At 34.8% G+C, this 25,581-nt stretch overlaps 1 protein-coding gene across 43 annotated transcripts in view; it reads left to right on the forward strand.

Moving 5' to 3' along the window:
• Lar (tyrosine-protein phosphatase Lar) overlaps positions 1-25,581 on the forward strand; it is a 1,659,242-nt gene that overhangs the window by 923,932 nt on the left and 709,729 nt on the right. Inside the window, exons 1-2 of one of the 43 annotated variants that reach the window (XM_067764594.1) lie at positions 20,899-21,294; positions 21,519-21,750. The exons of 39 other annotated variants lie outside the window; for them this stretch is intronic. The gene's annotated coding sequence lies outside the window, so the exon portion shown is untranslated. Of the gene's footprint in view, positions 1-20,898; positions 21,295-21,518; positions 21,751-25,581 lie in introns of those variants that run through there. 3 more of the 43 variants (XM_067764597.1, XM_067764600.1, XM_067764604.1) reach the window with 3 other exon arrangements.

Genomic DNA, 25,581 nt, shown 5'->3' on the forward strand with positions numbered 1-25,581 from the left:
TGTTAGTTGCACTACGCATAACTCAAGAACGGATGAACCGATTTGGCTGAAAATTGGTGGAGAGGTAGCTCAGAACCAGGGAACGGACATGGGATACCTTTTATCCCGTTTTGGTTAGGGTCTTGAGATCAAAACGTAGACCTGGGTAATCCTGGGATATGTTTGTTGAGTATGGGTGTCAAATGGAAGCTGTTTATGAGTACTTTGATACTGGGTATTTTTCGTATCCCTGGGTGACTAGGGTCTCGAGATATAGGCCAAAACGTGGACCGGGCACCCCTAGAATGTGTTTATACAATATGGATATCAAATGAAATCTGTTGATGAGGGCTTTAGTACAGGGTAGTTTTCATACCTATTGGCGACTAGGGTCTCGAGATATAGGCCAAAACGTGGAACCGGGCACCCCTAGAATGTGTTTATACAATATGGATATCAAATGAAAGCTGTTGATTAGTGCTTTAGTACAGGGTAGTTTTCATACCTATTGGTGACTAGGGTCTCGAGATATATGCAGAAACAAGGATAAGGGTAACAATAGGGTGTGTTTTTACATTATGGGTATCAAATTGAAGCTGCTGATTTGTACTTTAGTACAGAGTAAGTTTTACACCGCTGGGTGACTAGGGTCTCGAGATATAGGCCAAAACTTGGACTCGGATACACCTAGAATGTGTTTTTACATTATGGGTATCAAATTGAAGCTGTTGATGTGTACTTTAGTACAGAGTAAGTTTTACACCGCTGGGTGACTAGGGTTTCGAGATATAGGCCAAAACTTGGACCCGGATACCCCTAGAATGTATGTTTATTATGGATATCAAATGAAAGCTGTTAGATTAGATTAGATTAGATTAGATTATTTATTTATTACGGCCAGAAGCCTAATTCGTAAATTTGAAAATATTACAGTTTTTTATCTTATAGCTAAGGTTTTACAATATTCATATAATTTTGTTTTAAATACTGTTATTTGGTTGCAACTTTTTATATCCATAGGCAGATCATTGTAACTTTTCAGACCCTTGTAGAAAATGTTCTGTTGATCAATTTCAGTTCTAAAAAACGGCAATTTGAAATTATGTTTGCTCCTCGTATTTATGTTATGAGTTTGCTCAACTAATGCTATATTTTTATTTAAATATCAGGTACATTTCCATGTTTGATATTAAATATGAATTTCATGGAGTGGAAAAAAATCTTTTGTTTCACACTTAACCAGTCTAAAGTCTGCAACATGTCAGCCGTTCGTGTATCTCTAGGTTTCTGAAGAATAAATCTCATGCATCTATTTTGAACCTTTTGGAGCTTGTCTACTTCTTTATCCGATATTATGAATAGAATGGACGGGCAGTACACGAAGTGCGGTTCTATAACTGTTTTATATAAGATTATTTCGTACTTTTTCTGAATGAATTTAGTTGTTCTCTGCATCACTCCTATTTTATTTGCAACTTTTTTAATTGTATAATTTATATGATCTTCAAATTTGAGTTTATTATCAATTATTATTCCTAAGTATTTTATACTGTTAACTCTTTGTATGATTTCATCATTTATTTTTAGCTTGGCTATATCCTCCTCATTGATATTCCTCCTTGTTATTATCATATCTTTAGTTTTATTTATGTTTAGTTTCAGTCTATTACCACACAACCATTTATACAAGTTATTTAGTTCATGTTGCATTTTGGCGAGTGCAGTATTAATATTATTTTGACTTATCATAATTAATGCATCATCCGCAAAAAGTCTAATTTCACAACCTTCGATAGCATTGACTATGTCATTTATGTATATAAGAAATAATATAGGTGCCAATAATGAGCCTTGAGGTAACCCTATGGGTACCTCTAATTCATTCGACGTCACAGCATTTATAACTGCTTTCTGCTTTCTCTGCTTCAAATAGTTGCGGAACCATTTAAGTTCAATATCAGTTATGCCAATCCGCTGAATTTTTTTTTTAATATCTCTCTATCCACCGTTTCAAAAGCTCTTTTGAGGTCAAGGAAAACTGAAACCACTACTTTTTTGTTGTTTAGCTCTTCTTTCCAATCAGATATCACCAAGTTCAGCGCTGTCTCACAGGAGTGTTTTTTCCTAAATCCTGACTGTTGGTAGACTAGTATATTATTTACTTCAAGATGATTCACCAACTGATTCTTAACAACGACTTCGAGAATTTTAGCATCACTTGGCAGGGTATTTATGGGTCTAAGTTCTTCAGGTTGCATTGTCTTTTTAACTTTTTCCACAGGTATTATTGTTGACGTTTTCCACATTTCAGGTACTACACCATCTTATTTGAGCATAGAAATATCCGGTATACGATATACAATCTTTTAGTACACCTTCGGATAGCAGTTTTCTTCCACCTATTTTATATTTAAAGTCTGTTAAGATATTAATAACATCATCGGTGGTAATTTCAGCAAACTTTAATTTTGAGTGGACTTGTGTATCCTCTAGTGCTACTTGACAGGTTTCGATGTTATTATTAATTTCAATCACACTGTTTACAAAAAATCTATTTAGACCATTCGCCAGATCGGTTTCGTTTTCAACCAGTATGCCATCCTGTATCACCTTTTTTATCCCTTCGTTATCTTTAGTTTGGTTGATCGTTTGTTTGAGATATTTCCACATTTCTTTAGCATTATATTCATTCAAAATGATTTTATTCTCCATATACTTTATTTTTTTTTAATTTGACAAATTTTTGTAAGTCCTATTTATATTTTTATATTCATCCCACTCTCCAGTTTGTAACGCACTCGTGTACATATTGTATTTATATTTATTCATTTTTGCCAATTCTCTGTCATACCATTTATTCATTAACTTGATATGCACTTCTTTCTCGTAGGTTAAACTTTCCATAGCCTGAATCATTATATTATTAATTAATTCCACTTTTACATCAATTGATAAGTTTATAGTAAAGTTGAAGTTAAATGATCTAAAGATGCTTATTAAAATATCACTATTATATTTGTCCCATGCTATGATTTTCTTGGTAAGTCTCATCTTGTATACTTTGGACGTTTTAATATTAAATTTTATAGTTTCATGATCAGATATTCGATTTAGTCCCATCAGTCTGGCAAAACTGATAAATATGCATGCGAAGCCGAAATAAAGACATGAATTAATAATACCCACATACCTATTTACATACGTCCTATTCGATTTGCCTGAAATTTGGTATATAAATTTGCCTATATTAGTATTTACGATGCTTTTTTCCGGGAAGTAGACCAGAGACGGACTGGGACTGTGATTAGGACTAGGACTGGGACTGAGGCTGAGACTGAGACACGGAGTGAGACTGGGACTGAGACTCGGAATGGGACTGGAACAAAATACATACCACCAAGAATGAGAAAAACTTGAGAAAAGTGACTGTGAAAAAGATAGAAAGAGACGAATATGGTGATAGATGAAGCGAAAAATACGGAGGGAGGAGTGAATACAAAGATTAGGAAAAAGTGTAGAGGGGCGAGGGCAGAGTTAGAAGGAAGAAGCTTATTAAAATTAGAAAATTAGGGGCAGAACAACGTCTGCCGGTTCTGCTAGTCCTTCTATAACGTTTTTTTTATAATTTTTGATTTGCATATACCTTTTTGGCAAGTAATGGAGAGGAAATGCAAGGAAAGCAAAGGAAAAGTACGGATGAGTTATCGGTTTCTTATCGACGGGCTATCGTTTTATAATCGAAGTTTCGAAATTTGCCATTGATAAAAAAATACCGGCTAATAATAGATTTTTCATCGATGAGTTATCGGTCTGTTATCGAAAAGTTAACAATTAATTAATGAAAAATAATCCATTATTTATCGAAAACTTATCGATTTGTTATCTGCGTGTTACCAGTTAAATTTGTTTAGGTCTATCGATATGTTATCTAGAACTTCGAAAAGACAACTTTTATCGAAAAGTTATCGATTTGCAACCAGCAAAAAGTGTACCATTTGTTATCGGACATTTTGGATTTGTTATCGAAAAGTTATCGATTTAATATCGAAAAGTTAACGATTAGTTATAGGAAAGTTCTCGATTCGTTGCCGAAAATTCTCAAATTGTTATCAAAAAGTTTTCGATTTGATATTAAAAAATAATCGTTTTCTAATCAGAATGTTGCCAATTTGTTATCGACAACTCATCGTTTTTTTATCGTAGTTTCATTAATTTGCTATCGATAAAAAGGTTATCGGCGAATTATCGAATTTTTATTGATGAGCTACCGCTCTTTTATCGAAAAGTTACAATTAATTATCGATAAAATATCGATTTTTAATCGAAAAGTTGTCGATTTCTTATCTGTGTGTTACGAATTACATTTTTTTTTGAGGCTTACCGATTTGTTATCTAGAATTTATGGTTTTGATATCGAACAATTTTTATCGAAAAGTTATCGATTTACTAGAAGCGTGTTATCGATTTGTTATCGAAAAGTTATAGATGCGTTATCGAAAATTTATATATTTTTTCTCGGAGAGTGTACCACTTGTTACCGGAAGTTTTCTATTTGTTATCGAAAAGTTATCCATTTGTTATCGATATGAGATAACGACTTACTTTTCAGACAACACCTTTGGTAAATGGGACTTTGAGTATACCTGTCCCATATAAAAAAGGAAGGGACGCGGGCTCAAAGCGTATTGGAGCGAAATTAATATTGCTGGGATAAGAAACCCACGTCTTCGATGTCACGGGATTCCATGCCATCATTGCCCTTACTGAGAAGATTATTTAATGTTTGATTTATGCCAATCGTGCACCATGCCTCACATATTCTAGAATCTTTACTTACAGCTAAAACGGCTGATTTTAGGTGTGGTGTCGGAGTATGTGCTGAAGATAACGGTGACGAACTTCACTTTTCCCTTGGAAAGTATGCTTTGGTATTCCAGGTAGAGGTTTTCGCAATTCTCAAGGCCATAGGCTATGTTAAGGAGAAAAGGTAGAGAAGCAGATATATTTGTCTGTAGTGACAGCCAAAGTTCACTTTTCTTATAATATTCGGGTATTCTATCTTGGCTGTATTAAATAATTTGCAAAAAATGTAGAAAGAGATTTCGACACTTCAGCGAAATCGCTGGCACAAAATCCTTCAGTAGACCAAGTTGGCATGGAACACCCCACATGCTTTGCATGCTGTTTGGTACTTAATTTCAGCTGTCACCAGTTCATTCTTTCTATGATACTTTCTTCCCCTACATTTTTGTCTATAAATGCTGACCCTTTTCTTTATCAAAAGTTTCAATAGATCTACTATCATTGCTTTTATTACAAGGGTGTATACGTGTCTGGTGCTTATGCAATGGTATGCTAGTATGGTATGGTATGCCAGTCTCACAATTTTTCTTTCCAGATATGGGAAATTTTATATTTTTGATCTTTTTTTCTTATTTGTGAAAAACCAACAAATTTATTTACCACAGTGTTCAATTGGCTTGGTCTGATGCAGGGGATTATAAAACACTATACTATCAAAAGGTCATGTGAAATATGTATGTTGATAAGTAGTATGGTAAAAGTGGAGAGGGAATAATTGAGGACTATAAATAAGATTTGAGTTTTTTGCAATTTTTGTAATAAGTTATCATATTCTATAAACACTGGTAGATGCAATGCTGACCAACATAAAAGCATTCAGTGAGACTCGAAAGCAACATCAGCTCTGAAATCCAGCGAAGAATTACCTTGCCAATAAATGCTACTTTGGATAGGTGGGTAATTGAAAAGTAAAGTCCTCTCGGCAAACGAAAGTTATATCCTGCAAGTACCGTCCTGTTACCCGTCCATGTTATGCGCAAGTATTTTTATCGGTCTATGGAAGCAGAGGAAGAGCCCAACTACCAAATTCTTCACAGCGTTAACCTCCGCCTATAAGGCGATGCAGTAATAGCGTGGCCTAAATTTCCGGCTGACATTAATATTCCACCCCCAACCCAGTGTAGATGTTGTACGAAGTGTCCTTATATTGTTGAACGAAGTGCCCTGCCTAATGCTGCCATGCTTCCAAACTTCTGTTCGTGGTCTAGTGCTCTCCATCAGCGAAAAACGCGATAGAAGATCATCGTACAGCCAATGTACCAAAAGCCAAAGCTATGTAGACCAAAGTTAGGGCAGAACAATGTCTGCCTTCTCTGCTAATTTGGTGATAAAAGTACCCAAATGTGAAAGCATTCTTGAATGTTGAATTCTATGAATGTATGAAGAAACCCAACGTATATCCTAATTGCAAAAAGCAACATTAAATGCAAGCATTTGCACTAGATATGGCGGCTGGCTGACCATTGCTCCATCACCAAACTTTTCCAATCACAAATAAATTATATGCAAAGAAATTTTCGTATATGAGTGCAAACAAGAAAGCGCTTGTTACCTCTCTGAAGTTGGCAAGACAACTTTTACGTGGAAAAAAATTACCTATTGGGAAAATTGCCGTGAATTAGCCGTAATTTATCCGTGAAACAAAAAAATTTTTTAGAAAATATAGGGTGGCACGCCAACTTCACGTGAAGTTGGCAGTGCACCATAAAAAAATTGAAATTTTTTTTTTTCGAATTTATAAAAAATGCCACTTATCTACGGCAAATTTACGGCAAATTCATGTGCAAGAATTATTTTCCTTGCTGGTCTCTAAGGTGTTTTTCTGAGGGTGGCACGCTAACTTCACGTGAAGTTGGCGGTGCACCATAAAAAAATTGAAATTTTTTTTTTTCGAATTTATAAAATATGCCACTTATCTACGGCAAATTTACGGCAAATTCGTGTGCAAGAATTATTTTCTTAGCTGGTCTCTAAGGTGGTTTTCTGAGGGTGGCACGCTAACTTCACGTGAAGCTGGCGGTGCACCATAAAAAAATTTGAAATTTTTTTTTCCAATTTATAAAATATGCTACTTATCTACGGCAAATTCTATATTTTCTAACATATGGTCGCGGCAAAATTTTTCTTTTACGGATAAATTACGGCAAATTCACGGCAATTTTCCCAATAGGTAATTTTTCTCCACGTAAAAGCTTTGTATCATATCATATATTCCCATCGGGGCCTTTACTTGCGAGATTCCTCGAATCCCACGGTGGTGTCTTTCTGGGAGGCATGCCTCCTCCTGAGTCAATTATTCCCTTATTGTGTGAAATACTATCGTCATGATGGACTCGGATCCTATAGGTCTTTCGGATGCCCGTCCGCTCCCTCCTTTCCATCCACACCTCAGGGTCCCGGTACGCAAGCCAAACTATTAGTGTTATTAGCCCCTAAACGATTCAAACTCTCCACGCACTCGCGGACTGTTGCTGATCTAATCTAAACTAACCATATTGCCTTGAGCGTGGCCTGACTGTCACTGTGTATAACGATTCTCTCATTTTTGAAGCCTCGCTGCAGGTTGATCTCCGCATACCGGCTTATGGCGGAAACCTCGGCCTGAAAAATATTGTCGAAGTGGTATGGATATCTTAGTTCAGGGGACTCTCTGTTGTCTTCTAGCCATCGATGTACCGTATATGAGAGTGTTTCCGTTCAAGAGCTTCTAGATTGTTCAACTTAATTTTGTTATCCAGCAAATATGCTTTCAGGTGTCATCTCTGAGAGCTGTATGAGTTGGATAATAAGCCTTACTCATATAACACGCCAGGAACTTTGTTCGAAACATTTTATCATCCTTGCCGTCCTCTGCACCTATACTCTAGTTTTTGTTTTGCTACTCCTCTGCCTCTTTATCTCTCTCCGTTTCCCATTCCTACCTCCTGATAGACAGAATCAATATGAAATATTATTGCGTTTTCTTTGCCGGAAAAAATTTTATACTCATGTTGCACTCTTACGTTCTAACTTTTAAACTATTAGCGCTTTGCAAAATTACTCATTTTGTAGCTAATGAGATCCCTTTTCTTGTTCAGTGGAAAATGTTTTTTGAAAGGAAAAACCCACAGGGTAACATGGCCAATCCGTCTTATGACCACCTTAGAAGGACATAAGGCTAATTGGATTTATTTCATTTTAAATTTGACTTATTGGCCATTTAGGAAAATTTTGTGTGAACTTATGAGAAAAAGGCAAAAACATATTTTTACAGTTTAAGAGACCCACACAAAATTATCTCCTTTAAAGAAAAATATCGTGGTTATTGTGTTTAAAAAAAAAAAAGTAAACTTGTTTCCAGTGCTATCAATCTGTGAGCTGGTGGTTTGTTAACAATATTAGTTACTAGTACTATATTAGTTACTTGGACTGAGATAATTTTCTATTTTTCTCTCTTTGTATAGTTGAACATTCAGACCTTTTTCGTTGCATACTTGCAGGCGCTATAACACTATGTCGTCCTTCCAATGGTCAGTAGTAATTAAGATTTTTTGCGCTAAACGAAAGGTTTATCTATCCAATACTCGCGAAATAGTCCTTTCAGTTTTATATGTACGTCGTGTGCGTGTAATCGTAATTTTCCTGTTAAAGAATTCGGTTTTTACAAGCAAATTCGCCCTTTTTCTTGATACCCTTTTTTCGTATAATGTCAAAATTTGTGTTTCGTGTACAACAATGTACAAATTTCGTTCTCTCGTTTGTCCCAATGATGGTATATGCTTATGTACAGAAGTGAACTGAAAAATAGCAGTGGGCATTTTTTTCTTAAACTAAGTCAATTAAATTGTTTGCTGGACGCATCCGCGTCATCTTCAGGAAGTAATAATTTAATTAGTTGTACAAACACAATAATATCACAGGTTCAGGACAATCGATACATTAATTTTTCTTATTTTCTATTTTTGTTTTTATCATTTTTTATTATTGCTGTATAAGCGCTATTTGTATTGTTGGCGGATGCGTCGAAATGCATAGAAGAGAAAAGTAAAAACTCTTGGTTTTTTCTTTATACATATCGACCAAAACAGCTCCAACCCAGCAAACAATAAGTCAATTAAATTTTGGCGGTCACCGTGGTGTGATGGTAGCGTGCTCCGCCTACCACACCGTATGCCCTGGGTTCACACCCCGGGCAAAGCAACATCAAAATTTTAGAAATAAGGTTTTTCAATTAGAAGACGATTTTTCTAAGCTGGGTCGCCCCTCGGCAGTGTTTGGCAAGCGCTCCGAATGTATTTCTGCCATTAAAAGCTCTCGGTGAAAACTCATCAGCCTTGCAGATGCCGTTCGGAGTCGGCATAAAACATGTAGGTCCCGTCCGGTCAATTTGTAGGGAAAAGCAAGAGGAGCACGACGCAAATTGGAAAAGAAGCTCGGCCGTAGATCTCTTCGGAGGTGATCGCGCCTTACATTTTTATTTATTTTAAGTCAATTAAAACTATTTTTATTCTAGATATTTTAACAAAAAAATTCTATGAACGTTTTAACTGAAACTATGCAAACCAAAATCAAAAACGTTTTCGAAAAAAATCGAAAATTCAAAAATTGTTTTCAAAAAATTTCGAACTTTTTTTTGGGGTTTTCTGAATTTTTTTGAGTTTGCAGTTTTGTAGCACAATAAATTTTAGTCTGATAAAGTACAAGTTTCATGTCTCTCAACCTTCGCATTGATTTTTGACATTTTTTTTCGAAAGGTTTTTAAATTTTCTTTTATACAAAGGGCGAACCTTTTTATTTTATGTGGAAAAAACAATTGTCAAAAATCAATGCGAATTTTGAGACCTAAAACATCTACTTTGTTAGACTGAAATTGATTTGGCTGCGAAACTGCATGCGTACTCCGAAAACTTCAAAGAAAACCAAACAAAAAGATCGAACCTTTGCAACAATTTAAAGAATTTTCGAATTTTTTCGGAAACGTTTTCGAGATTGGCTAATATAGTTTCTGTTAAAAAGTAATAGTATAGAAAGTTAGGAAAGAAAAAAAAAAAAAGAATTTAATTGACAAAATTTGGAAAAAAGCCACTGCAACTTTTCGGTTCGCTGCTGTATATATAAGCATTTTGCTACATAAAACATTCACACAATGCGCAACAATTTGGTTATTCATCCACATGACCATTCATTCATTGTACAAATACTCACAAATATTTGATGTCATGTGTCACTCTAAGCCGTGACATAGATAAACAAAAAACCTATATTTTATTTATAACAACAATACCACCATAAATAAAAAAAATGTATAAACCCATCAACTCAAATAAGTGTGATTAAGAGAAGGTGGTTTGTAATAACTTGTATTCGAATTTTCATTTGCAAATTGTAGTTCTTTGACACTGGCAGGATTACTTTGTATAATAAAAGTTGCAGTAAAAAAATGTCTATATTAGAGGCCCTAATTTGCCGCACTTTTGTGGAATTACATATGTCACAGAATAACTGTTTAAATAGTTGCTTTAAAAAAAATCATTGTATAGATTGAAAAACCTGACGTCGTTCGTGTTTATAGGTGTAACGAATTTTATAAAAAAAGAGTATTCATCCAATGCTTTGTTGAGATTGAGCCTTGCTGTCCAACTTCGACAGCTTGCCCAGCGTTATAACCACACCCCATTACATTCCATCCTGTTTAGTTATCTCTGCGGAACGAAAAAAAGGAGCACTAGAGAAATTTGCGCCATAACGAACTAACCGAAAAGTGGGCACACATTTCTTACTCACTACGTTACGCTGCTGTGGCCGTTATAAGGCTCCAACGGGCTCGGAAAATCTACCGAAAACTTGAAAAGGACTACGCAGCGTCGCAACAACCTGCGCTATACGTGCTAGTTAGCGCGGAGAGAGTAGAGGCGCTTAGTTAAAAGATGGAGGCAGAATGGCGTAAGTGCTAGAAGTTTTAGGTCAGGGGTCGCCAAAAAATAGAAGTGATTGCACTTTCGCTTACGCAATGATAGCACAACTGTGTGATAGAATGCGGATCCCTGCTTGAAGGACTGCGTTCAAAAAATTGTCACTTACAAAATTTTAAATACTTCTCAAAGTAGTAGACCCTTTTTTGCTTGTTTAACCAGTATTTTACTCTTCCTTTTATTACGCCTTATAAAATGTCTAACGGCCGCCGTGGTGTGATGGTAGCGTGCTCCGCCTACCACGCCAAATATCCTGGGTTCACGCCTCGGGTAAAGCAACATTAAAATTTTAGAAACAAGTTTTTTCAAATTGGAAGAGAAGCTCAGCCTTAAATCTCTTCGGAGGCTGTCGCGCCTTTAATTTTTTTTTTATCTAAAGTGTCTTGAAATTTGTCTCATAGTTTGTATTTTGGAGAAAATGGGAGCCATTTTTGCGCTCCCTCTATCAACGGCTTCATGATGTATTCTGAAGCTTTGCAAACTGCAGAACATCAACTTCTCTAAAAATTGTTAACCGTTCGCCTATATTGACGAGTATAAATTCAATTGGCCAGCGCTTTAGACAGATTGGCGGATATGCTTCTCAAAGCTTCAAAATGCATATTCCTTTAAGTGACCGTTGGATTATCTTCGAAAAAGCTACATACCTCTCTACATAATCCTTCAATTTCTTTGGAAGTTAATAAATCCTGTGGCTCCAAAAAGCTGTTTCTTTCGCCGCATTTGCTGGTTGCCTGCCGCAAGAGGGATTTTGAATAAACTTATTGTCTATACTTCCGAGATAATTTTCAAAGTAAAACTTTTGACATGGACATTGTGAAAAGACGGACATGATTTTTCCTTAATGATAGACCTATTAAAAAAAAGCTACTTAGCTCATGACACATTATTTAGGACTCCCGTGGTCACAGATAATTCATGTGGAACTCTTTTCACCTTGAATGTCTTAATACAACCCTCCCCGCTTATTCTCCAGAAAAAAAAACTTGTGAAAATGTCATCCTAGCCGTGATAGCCTTCTTCTTTAAATGATTTTTTTAGTGAACTTTCTTTACCTGTTTTGGTCACTCATGGTTAGCTACTTTTCTTCCAGAACTATATTTTAAAATAACGTCCCATTCAGATGAGTTTTGGGCCTGTCTTGGTTCCCAAGCAATTTTTTACAACACAAAGTTAGGTTGGTCATGAAAACTTCTCAAATACACTAGTTTTCAAGCACGCGGTTTAGGTTAGTCTATCATTTTTAAATAAATATAAACGTCTAGCGGAAATATGTAAACATGGACAATTTTTAGCAGGTTTTTATTATTCTGCCCTTAAAATGAGATGACGGACCCTATAACCGAAGTCCTGACCACGGAACGAACGTTTTGCCAACAGAGTACGTCAAAGTAAGAATGTCAATATGCTGGCTTGGGAATAATAAAGCTGGTAAAACCAACGACAACTTTCCGAACGAGCTTCTCAAACTCGCAGTCGTGGGTTGATAAAAATTATGCATCAACTTTGACGCAAAATATGTTCGGGCTAGCACATGCAACGTCGATATTTAAACGATATTTAAGTGTCGAATCCCATTAGTTACCTGGGAATCAATCTACTTCATATCGCATTTGAAGTTGCATCTAAATAAATTAAAAATAAATATACGGAATGACACACCACCGAAGAGATTTGGGTCGTGCCTTCTTCCAATTTACCTCGGGCTCCTTTCTTAATTTTTCCTACAAATTAATCGGATGGGTCTAACGCCGACTCCAAACGGCATATGCAACACTCGTTGTGTTTGTCAAATGACACTGCCAAAGGGTGACCTCGCTTAGAAGAACTTTTTTGCTAATTGAATTTGTTGGAGCACCTCCTTATCAAGCTTGACATGTGAGAGTTCTGCTTCCGGAAAGTGAACATGCGGCCGACCTATTCGACAAAGTCCTATTTATGGTGCGATTTGCATGAAATTTAGTACAGATTCTGCTCTTCGACAAGCTTAATATTTCTATCCATAAAGTCTACCAGGATGGAGCGATTTGTTTAAAATTTATTATTTAGGCAGACTTTCGAATAGGTTCGTCCTATAACTTTTAATCAAGCTTACGACAGTTTCGTAAAGTTTCATAGATGGTTTGTATGTGGGTTTTAGTTCCATATGAGCTGAAATCGAAGCAAAGGAAAGTAAGAGAATAGGAGTGGGTGTTGGAAAGGGAGAAAAAGAGAAGGGGTAAATATTATGGGGCAGGAGGACATCTCTATTATCTGCATATGTGACCTGGAATCATGAAAGGGACCTATTGTGCGAAAATACCGTTGTTCACTTTTTGAGTGATTCTTATAGGAAATTTAACGCTCTTTCCAATGGAACAAACCTCAGTTTTCTAACTATCTTTCTTAGTTTTTTCACAAATAGCATTTAAAGCCAAATCGGACCACAAATACGATTTTTGAAATATTTCGACCCATGCGCCACCTATCGGAGATTTTTTCCTTGTTATTGCATTGTCATCGGGTTCTGAACTATATTCCAAGTTTCAAGCTTGTAGCTTATCGGGAAGTTACTTAAGTTTTAATTACAAAATTCGTTCGCAACGGCCGGCCGCTACACAGAGTCAAGCTAAACAAAAACTTTAAACGCGTTTTTCTGGAAACTTGTTTTCGCACAATAGGTCCCAGGTCACATATATCTTATATGTAAAGAGTGAGTGCCTTATTCGCATATAGTTTCACAGTGGTTTAAGAAAACAAAGATATTATAATCTGTCGGTCAGGTGAATCGGGTATACCATATTTGGTGTAGAGATCTCATATACAATGAGTTGAGAAAGAAAAAGGGACTGGGAGTGGAACTTGAAGATGAAGTAGGGATGGAAACGTGTGTGGAAGTAGGAATGGGATTAGAAGCAAGACTGGAAGTGGTAGTCGAAGCGATAATTCGAATTGGAATGGTTTCGGGAATGGGAGGAAGAAGAAGAGGGGAAGCGAAGCACACTTTTGAAATGAAGGGAAGCCAATTTTCAGGCGGCTCAAAGTCTGTCGGTTACTCCAGTTACTTATGAAATATTCTTTAATAAAAAATTGAACTTGTTTTTTTTTTTTTTGAATAATTAGTTGTAGTTGGTATAGCGTCTTAGAAGACAATATGCCTTAAATCACTTAAAAAATTATAAAAAACTGTTGCAGTTGGTATATTATAGAAGCATAATTACTTAATTTATTTTATGATTGCATTTAACTGAGTATTTTTACTCAAACGAGTAATTTGATGCCGAATGCAAAGCATTAAATGTCCACAAATTGTACATTAAATAACATTCCAGACTAATTGGATAAACTGAAAGTACCCCTTAGGGAATGTTATAAACAGAACACGCACTAATTCAATTCACTGCGTACCTATATATTTTTAAATAAATATATGTTTATACAATTAACATAAAGTCGCTTTTACTGCACTACCTTTAGCCCACGAAACATTGTTTACAACAAGATAAGATAGTTACTTAATTCAATTATAGAGACACTTACCTGCCACCAATGTGGTTAATTTTCCTTAGTGTCACAGTTATCTTCGTCAAATGCCTAAAAATATGTTATGACAGCTGAACGAAGTTGAAATTTAAAACTTGTGCCCTCGACTTGTACATTTAAGTCCATCGTAGTTGAAGTTTGCTTCAATGCAGCATAAAATTAAGTCGTCTGTATTACTCTTTTATATAACTTATCACACAACAAGAGTACATAAACAACACAGCTTACGCATTATGTTAAACGTCTCTGGAGCTTATGCGCCTAAGCTTATGCAACCATTATTCACAATTGTCTCTTTTGTATTGTCACTCTTTTATTATATGTAACTAAAATTTTTCCTAGTACTTCACAAACAAATGTTAACTGTCACTGCATGTCAGTGTCAACAAGCGTGCAATGCCTTTTCACTGTTGGCTCCCTTCGTGCTAAGCGTCTTGACTGCCCAACGCACTAAGTAACGTTAAAAAATTTCCACGCTTGTAAATGTAAAAACTGCAATCACACAAAAGTATTAGACTTTGACACACACAGTTAACGCACACATCGTGGTTAAGCGACGTAAAGTATGCTTTTCATTTTTTCGATATTTGCTTTATATATTTGTCCACTACGCACGCACACTGCTTCATTTTAACATTTCGAAATAACAAAAATTTCTTTCAACACACGCGCGCCAAAAAATATGTTACGCTTTCCCAGAAAACACAGGCACACACATATACACTATGGGTTTGTTACGACGTTTGCCACTTTCGTGCTTTTAAGCACTCGGGCTGAGCATGCTCGTCCATGGCAGCCACTTCGTTCCGTACTCGTTGCTGTACGAGTTGAAACTGAATTTGGATTTGTTGATGGCGCCACTACTGACGGTCAAAGTCAATGCTACTTGGCGCCGTTGAAGCGTTCATTAGTGCCTGGTTGGTAAGCGGTGGCGAGTATTGAAGATATGCAGTGTTGATTTTTGTAACCGAAGTTAATGACGGAGAGCTGTGGTGAATTTATCATCGCTGTGAGAGGAAGTCAGCGCTGAATTTATACAAATAAACTTTCTCTCAACTCACAAACGATGTAAAAATTGTAGCCCTCATTCAGCGTTGTTTTTGCTTATTGTGGTTGAAACATATGTAATGTGATGTATAATGCATTTCACCAAATATTGGTACTATGTGATTAAGTCTATACCAATGACGACACTCCTACCACGGCTGAGACAAACTGTGGCAGGTCGTCTAACATTACACCCCTCGGTGCGTATGTAAAATGATGACGTATCTCATATTTGCTTAGAAATAATTGCCCATCCTCAGTCTATAGCGGTCTTTATGATTATAGGTAGAAAAACTGTTATTCATTTCCCTGAAATGTACTAGAAGTATTAAATGAGATAGTCGCTGCTTTACTCTCTCTGCGTGTAATATTTTTCAAAGCGAACCTAGCTTCGGCGGTGTATATATTCACTCCCCAGATATTTAAACCCCTTTGAAAAGCTATTAGGTAAGCCTACCCGTCTACGCCAATACAATACTAAAGACACGTTAACAAAGATACTTGACAAATTGCTACGAATCTAAATCTTTCTAAGAAGGCTAAGGGCCTGAAGACGTGAAGCTCTGTTTTCGATACTGATTCTAGCGAACTAATGCAAATTGTTTCACCCTGTAACAAGAATGTTGAAGAGTGTTTTCAATTTCTTATCAAAGCGTTTGCGGTTTGTTATCGATGAGTTATCGGCTTCATACCGACTAGTTTTGGGCGTGTTATCCATTTCTTATCGACAAATGATTGAATTTTTAGGTATGTGTTAAAGACGAGTTATGGGTTTGTTATCGAAGTTTTTTAAATTTGCTATCAATAACACAGGCCATCGATTTACTATCGAAAAACTATATATTTGTTTTCAAAAAAGTATCGTAAAGTTATCGATTTTTCTCGAAAGGCTATAGAAAAGTTAGCGATTAGTTATCAAAAAGTTATTTTTGTAAAGTTATAGATTCGTAAACGAAAAATTATCCATTATATTTTGAAAAGTTGTCGATACGTTATCACAAATGTATCGATTGATTATCGAAAATTTATCATAAAGTTGTCGATCTTTGATCGAAAAATTATCGATTTCTTGTCAAAAAGTTATCGCAAAGTTATTTATTTCTTTTCGAAGCTTTTATCGGCATAGAATCGATTTGTTATCGATGACCCATCACCTTGTTATGAAACGGATACCGATAAAACTAAAATATAACATCGATGACTCATGTATAAGCCATCCTTTAATAAGCCTGTAAGAACCCAATAAGAACCGGCTGACGGGGAAATAGTAAGCCGGTATCAAACCGATAGTTCGTCGATAATATTTCGCTATCGATAATAAGCCGATCGACAATAGTTTTTCGATATTGGTTGTTACCGACGAAGTTCTCACCGATAGGCTATAAATTATTTGTTTCTGTGGTCTAATTTGGGAGCTCTAGTGAGCGTGAAAATATTAGTTTTGTAGACGTCAAACTGTACGTTTGTACATCGAACTGCTCGAGTACTTGGTATTCACGCCTTTGCTGTTTATCATTAATCGGCCCTAAGGTTAATAAATTGCATAAATCAGTCAAATAAAGAACATGAGGTCAAGGCTTTTAATAACTTCTCCGATCCTTCAACAGCCTCCATCACAAGGAACTTCTCATTTTCTCCACCTCTCTTTTTAATCCCTTAACGAAGTAGGTTCAACTACTACTCAACACTATTGTATCTGACGTAAGCGTCACGTTTGATAGTTGTCTATAATCCTGGGCACTCTAGAATGAACGAAGTTGAAAGACACTTACTAACAGCAAGGGTAAGGTGAATTTGCTTTCATGGAGCTCAATTTCATAGGCAGAGATCTAAAACCTGCCGTGGCTGCGTATCAATCAATAAATTAGCAAGCCGTATGCCTTTCAGTGTGTTCGATATGATTTGTTTGTCATTCCAGTGCAACCCAGATCTGGAAGAACTGGTTAACACGTAAATTAAGAATGGCATAATGGTGGGAGGGGAGTCGTCTTTTCACAGGGCGATCCAAATTCATTATCTCTATATTATTGTCCTAATTATAATTTATAGACAGCCCACAATTAATGATTAAATTAAGCGTGACCGTGAAAGTGGTAGGTTGGTGTCGAAATTCTTTATGTACAAAATTCTAAAAACAAAATTCTGCTTTTTTAAAGTTCTGCTTTCTAAAATTCTGCTTTCAAAATTCTGTATCACAAAATTCTGTATTACAAAATTCTGTATTAAAATATAATGTTAACAATGTTAAAGAGGTCATGTAATTATTTTGAAATTAATTATAATTATTATAAAAAATAACCCTGGGCTACGCCATGCCAAGTCCGGGTGTGTGGTATAACCGTGGCACCACCACGGTAATGTCCTTCTGCGTAGTATACTCTTCTGCGTAGGCGGCCTTCGGCCGCACTTTAAACAAGTAACCCTTAGCCGATCCAACATCGGCTACGCCATGCCGTGATTCCGGAATTTCGACTTCCAGAATTAAACATGCAGAATTTTGAAAAAGCAGAATTTTGTTCAAGCAGAATTTTTTTGCAATTTACAGAATTTTGTCATACAGAATAATGACACGCTCCCAGTGGTACGGTAGCTGCTACAACAACATTAGCTAGCTAATAAGCTCACCTTAAAATAAATATCTTATTACTATTTACCCCACTGCCTTTCTATCCTCAGTTAAGCTTTCAACACAAGATTTACTCATCTGTGTTGTATTTTTGTTTATTCAGCACGGTTTCGCAACCCTGAATTCTTCTCGTAATATTTTAAAATTTTTCTCACTCTGATACAAAATGTTTGCGCTCTCTATTTATTGACATACTGCAACAAACTAGTATATATAGTAGCTGCTGTGTTGAATTTGCTTTCATGCTGTTGAATTCTCAATCTGTGTTGAGTATCATATTGCGACCACATAATTTCTCTTACAATTTTTACATCCCTTTTTCTCTCCCACATTTTCCTCTTTCAGTGACTGCGCTGAATTACATTTTCTCATTTGCATTTACGCATTCTTCTTCTCTTTCAACTCCCATTGCCTCCCTCTCTCACTTTCGTCTACTTGCTCTCTCATTTTCATGCCTAAGGAAATTCACCTGTATGGGAAATGTTTTTTCCTACCTCAACTAACTAAAACTTTTACCTATGAATTTCTTATACGCTCGAAATTCCAATAGTCGGCACTTCGCTGATAATCATTAAAACGCCTCTCGACCACAAAGCGGAAATAACTGTAATAGTGCTGTGTGGTGAATTTTGCTGATTTTTTAAATTAAGCGTATAATACCTTTGAAGCGCACTCAAATGTTGAGTACTGCTTTTGCAATTGAGTACGATGCATGAATGTTTGAGTGTGTGTGTATGCAAACTCGCATTGAGTGCCGGTGGTTGGCTGAGGTTATAAATGTGGTTTTAATTGCACTTTGGTTGAAGCACTTACAACAGCTTAAAATGTGAATTCGAATTTGAATTCGTTTTTAGTGTGTTAAGTGGATACCCGACAATGGAATATTAAGGAAGCGATTTTATATTTTATATATCACATTTTCGTTGCTCATCTAAATTATTGAATTAGGTTAAGAGTATCTCATATGCTGAAGCACTAAATTAAATTTCGTCTGACTGAAATACTGATGTCTGCTAGAAATATTTATGTTAGAATAGAGCGGGGAAAAATCTGGCCAATTGTATAACCAATGCTAAGAAGTAGAAATCCTGCTCGTAGTTTAAAACGAATTCGAAATCTTTAATACTTCGGAAATTTTAAGGGTTTGGACTCAAAGAGACTCTTCTCAAAAAAATGTTGAGTTTCACCACATGAAGTTGCTTTAGACTGCGCCCTTTAATACCGCATTGACACTTTGAAAACCCTGTTATCATTCTAACCCTTGGCCACAATTACTTATCTTACTAACACAACGCAGCATCTGACCAAAATTTTGTGTAACACTTATAAAATAAGATTCCACAAGGAAACGACTTTGTGTCCAAACAAGCTCTTCCCTCGCTTACATTAATGGGTAATCTGCCAGTACATGGACTCCCTTAGTAGAATGGCCTTAGCAGACATTAAACATACAGCGATAAATAGGCTTAAGTAAACATATGAAGTGAACGTTTGTCTACAATACTTGGTCTGACGAATCGCCCTTCCTGTGTAACATTAGTTAGCTGGAAAAATTGTCTGCAGAGTGTGTCATCGGCCTCACACCCCATTTTCTCCGTTCTTTTCATTCCTCATTCCTTATGAAGACTATGCACAAATCCATCAGGTCGAATTTACGGAAAGCAGTGAAATCTTAATAGTAAGTATATCTCTTAGAAGTGAACCAAAGTAGTTCCACATTCAGCTATTCCAAATGATGTCTGCATCACCGGCCTCCCCACTGCAGAGCTTATCGCAATCATAGATCATCACTTATCTTGAAAGCAATTTTTTGAAACATGAACAGCCTTGCCACAACCTTCGACGTAACGGCTAAAACACTAATAGTTAATTTTCAGCAGCAGTGATGGGCAATTTGGCTAGTCTATTTTTGCCGAAATGTTCATGTCTTCCGCTCACTATATAGTCGAATAACAACTTCTGCGTATTTATTCTAGCTCGAATGTGCCCGTACAGTTAACCTAAATCTGGTTATACTCTACAGAACAGCAAATCACAGAATTGCCCCCACTGGCTTCTAATAACTCTAAACTCGCAATAAACTCTTATAACTGAAACAAACTGAAGAATCTTCTGCTGCCTATGATTTCAACTCTATCGGAACACTTCGTAACTGCAAATGTTCATAAATCTACAGAAAATATGTTTCTTCAGAGATCAACAATCTGCAATCTGCTTTTGTTAGATGCTGCTGCTCAGCTTTAGATGCTTTTTTTAGATGAAAAACAAAGATAGATATGTTGTCCTTTTCAAGTTTTCCAAAAGTTAAAATAGGCTCATAATATGGTTTAAAGATTTATCAGAGCAATGGATCTATAAAAGTTATGGTCCTTGCTGGCATCTTGACTTAAAAAACTACATACGTAAAATTTAGTATCAAAGAATATTACCTAAATCTCTAATTTATTTTTACCTTGCTTTGCTCTATTCACCTTCACCATATTACACCATTAACCGCTTCGACAAAGCTTTCACCACTACAGATAATACTCTTAGTTATTCTCTTTACTATATTTCAATCGGCCACCAAAGAAGCTTTGCTGACTTCTAAAATTCAACATATGTATATCCTTTCATCACTATCGCAAAAAGTCCTCGCGCTCAGAGCAACATCTGCACTCTCGCTATTTCTCTCACTTTCTCCTACTTATGTTACTTTAAAAATGACCAGGACATCATTATTCACCATTCGTGAACTCTCAGCGCTCGATTGCTTAGCCTTTGTAAAATAATATTCACGTTCGTGTTGAATAACTTTAAACACGAATCATGTTCGGCATCTTAGCCGCGTTAACAATATACCGTTAGTCGCTGTTAGGCATCGTGTTAGTTTTTTGGGGCACGTTAGTAGCATTTCGGGTTTGGCCAGGATGTAAAGGATAATAACGCGAGTTAACGTTACGCGCGTGTTTTTTTCTGTGTGTGTGAAAATTACTTAAGAAAAAAATACATATTTACGCGAAAAAAGTTGCAAGAGAAAATTGAAATAAAAATAAAATTTTATTAATTCTTTAAAAAAAAGCAATTAAAATGCAAATAGAAAGTGTATGAAAATTCGGTGAATAAAAATTAAATATGTGCAAATTATTAAATATATTCACGAATATAAAGTTACAACTTCGTGCATTTGCACGATATCATGCCTGACCTACACTATACGTATGTATGTTTGTAGGTAAAGCCTGCTGCCCACACCGCAGTGGCCGCAAAGGCGTATTAAAAACGCCGCATTCGGCTGGCAGGGTAACGAGCTCGAGTAGCGTCTTAGTATTTTGTTGTATATATTATTTCAAAATTTTTTTGGTTTCAATATTTTTGGTTTTTTGAATGTAATTATCATGCTGAAAAATATATAAAAAATGATACAAAAGGAATTGTGAATCAACGGTCGGCGCTTAAGTCCTGGCTTATAAAGCTGCGGTTTTTGTTTACGTATCAAGAGTTTTTCTAAAAAAGTAATGGTGTTCAATTCCTTCCTTAATCCTCTGTAGTTCTAAAAATTGCGCGAGTAGCTAAAGTCTAAGAATAATCAGATTATTAAATCAAGCGATTTAAATTAATCCATAATTAATCAAAGTTATAAATTGATGTAATTAAAGTGAAAGTAAAATAAATATAATTAATAAAAAATTGTTCAAAAATCCTCCAGTAGAATGCATTTATATACTACATCAATCTTTCAAGATTCACGTCTTCATGATTTACACCGGAGTTAATTAAACGGTAAATTATATGCTTTAGTATAATAATTTTGATCCATTGATTCTTTCAAACCTCGTGTGGAAAAGTTTAAAATTTGTTTTTTTTTTTTAATTCAGCATAAAAATGTTCGATTTCTGATTGTCTATGTAGTAAACACATCCGAAGTAAACGAAAAGGATTTAAAATCAATAAATTTAATAAATCAGCAAGGGCATCAAAAAAAAACGTATTTAATTAATTACGTTTAATTTAAATCAATTGTGCGAATTTGAACATAAAATGGGCTTTGATAAGATTGAATTAATGAAAATAAATTAAACTGAAGTAAGTGGAAAAAATTTAAGCTATTTGATGTAACTAAGATCCAATTAATCTAAATCAATTAAAATCAAGTCAGATTAAACTTAGTAGTACAAATAAAATTTCAGAATTTTTATGTGAATTGAACTAAGATAAATCTAAAGTAGGAGAAAAGTATTTACTGCAAAATAGACTAAATTAAATTAACATATTTTTTTAATAAGCTTTCTAAAATTATACTCGACAACATAATTTACATTAATTTAACATTAGTAAAACTAAACCCATTTAGTTTAGTTAATGCAAATAAATTATTTACGCTAAAACTTATCTATATGGGATTAACCATTTCAAGTTAAAATAATCGCATTAAATTTAATAAAAGAAAACATAATTAAGCTTAACCAAAAGTTTCGTTAATGGAATACGACAATAAAAAATACAAAGTAATATCAAACAAGATTAACAAAAATAAATTAAATAAAATGAAGCATAATCAATTAACTATGAATTATTCATTTTGTCTTAAACTAAAATTCATTATTAGAAGAAATTAAATTAATTAAATAGAAACAAAAAATAGCTTGCAGCGAAATAAAGCAAATTAAATTTGATAAGTAAATTGAATAAATTATATTAAAAATACTTAACTAAAAATAACCTGATGATTGCTAACTTATAAATAAAAAAAATGAAAGGCGCGATAACCTCCGAAGAGAATTATGGCCGAGCTTCTCCTTCAATTATTCCTACAAATTGGCGCGACGGGACCTACATGTTTTATGCCAACTCCCAACGGCAACGGTAAGGCAGATTAGGTTTCACTGCTTGCCAAACACTGCCGAGATGCGACCCCACTTTTTTCTTCTAATTGAAAAAACTTGTTTCTAAAATTTTATTGTTGCTTTGCTCGAGGCGTAAACGCAGGATCTTCGGTGTGGTAGGCGGAGCACGCTACCATCACATCACGGCGGCCGCATTGTTAACTTATGTAGCTGAATAAACGAAACTTAGATTGCTTAAGTGTAAAAATTAATTTAGATTAAATTTACAAAATTTATCTTAAATCATTGAAAATAATTTACTTTAGTTTAAATCTTATAAAATAATTTATACTAATTCAGACCAAACTAATAACCCAATTAAATCACACTAACTTTAATAAATCAAATTTGATTTAGTTAAAAACAATATTTCGACAGTTACCTACAGCAATAAGCTCAGCAGAAAACTAAGATAGTAATTATAATAAGCAAATCAAATAAACTGCACAAATATAGATTAGATTAAACGAACCTATATCATGCGACTCTGATTTAAGTAAATTGTACTGAAAATAATTTGAATTAAACAAACTTATTAAATCCATAGTTATTTGCAACCAAAGATATTTAGCTTCTCGACATACAATCAAACTGATTTAAACGAAACTTATTCCATTCCAATACGTTCTGAGTATTAAGTCAATAATTATTTGCCGTCAAAGAAATTAAATTTAATTTAGATTAACATAAGCTTTAGCTGATGGACATTAAATAAAAAAAAATTATGGTAATTAGAGTGAACTAAAAGAAATCTGACCCACTTGCTCTACGTAAGCACAATTTAAATCTAAGCTCAATTGAAATCGAAAAGCAAAATAACTGACTTATTACATTTAGATTATTTAAAAATAAAAAAAATTATTGCTGTTGTTGGCGACCTGTTGTTTTAGATATTATTTATGGTTTGCCGGCTTTAGGTCGATACCCGTGATTAATATTATTTATATTCTTTTGAAAGCAATTATTTTCCGTAAAATAAATAAACTGAGTTTGTAATTAATTAATAAATGATTACTAAATGTTAATTAAACTAATTTGAATCAATTCAATTCAGATCTATTTAATTTAACATTTTCTTTATTCAGCTTAATAAAATTAGAATAAATAAAATTCATTAGTCACATTTTTTAGTATTAGAATGAACAAAGATTAACAAAGTCAATTACATTCAATTAAGCTGTACTACATACGATTTAATTTTAATTTAATCAAAAGCAACATTTTTTCGGAAAATAAACTATAACTAATTCATAACTGATAATTTGTTCATATATCAATAATAATTATTTCATAAGTAACATGGAGTATACATAAATTCATTTGAATCGAATGAAATAAATCCAGATTTTTTAAATTAGTGATTGTCATTATTAAGCTAATTAAAATTTGAATCAACATATCTAGTTAATGCAACAACTAAGCAGTAAAATAAATAAAAATTAAATAAGTCACATTCAATTAAGTTGAATGAACAAAATCGAACTGATGAAACATGATCGACAATGTAGGCAGGTCGCGGAACCAAGCGCAAGCTGCAAACTATCGAAAATCATGTGCATTCCAATGCATTTTCAAGTAGTTGACAGTTTAGTTTCTCTAATTTCTGTCTTCGTCGTAAACAAATAAAATATTCATACAAAACTAAACTGACTTCCAACATGTTCAGTGTCAACTTAATATTTGATAGCTGAAATCTAAATGAGTTTTAGAGCGAAACTTTCAAACCTGCGAATGTAGCTATCGGGTGTGTGAAATATGCCGCTGCTATAGATTTTAACACAAGCTAGACAAAATTAAACTTTCAACTAAAACTGCCGAGCTTTGCTTTGCTGTTTATTAAGTACGAATTTTTGTACTACTCTAAATTCAAAAATATGTCAGTAATATTTGAAAATCTTTTTCTGACACCAGCAAAGATACAAAAAAAAAAAAACAAAAAAAAAACAAATCACACATACGGTCATGTCCTTCATATTCTTATTGCATTTAAATCCTTACACGAGGTTGAAGTGTGATGTAGCCTGCCAAAATGCGGAAATATTTTCTTGGGTATTATATACATATGTGTGTACATATATACGTAAAAATATATATTTGCATAGAATTCTCAAAGTAACATCAGTTATGTGTGTCTACCGATAACTGGATAGTGTTTATTTTACACCAGCTAAACTATACTTGAAAGTACCCTGCAAAAAATGCGACAAGTCTAGGATGAATCCGGGATGAGTCGCAAATGAGTATGCGACTATAGCCAGTTGTGATCTCTTTATATGGGTTGGAGTGGTCCCTTTTGTTTGAGCATGTCCTATGGAACTGTTCCTCTTTATACCCCTACGGGTACTGTCCGACAGATCTCTTTTGTAATGTTCGCAACTTCCTCTTTGTACCCCTTTGGGTACTGTTCGACATGCCCTGTTTTTACCCCTACGGGTACTGTCGGGCAGATCTTTTCTGTACTGTTCGACGCTACCTCTTTTTACCCCTATGGGAAGTATCTGACAGGCCCTTTTTTCCATACGGGTAGTCTCGGACATAATCTCTTCGTGCCTCTACAGCCAGAGTCACACAAGTCTCTTTTGTTCGCTGTACGGAATTTCTTACTGATTTTATAAATTTGTAAACTCTAATACAATATTCTTATTTTTTTTCGCATTGGTGTAGAAAACTAAAAACAAAACAAATATTACGATAATGGAACATATGGTCCTAGTATTTTAGGTTCGAT

This window comes from Eurosta solidaginis, chromosome 2, assembly GCF_040869045.1.
Source record: "Eurosta solidaginis isolate ZX-2024a chromosome 2, ASM4086904v1, whole genome shotgun sequence".
Classification (NCBI taxonomy): domain Eukaryota; kingdom Metazoa; phylum Arthropoda; class Insecta; order Diptera; family Tephritidae; genus Eurosta; species Eurosta solidaginis.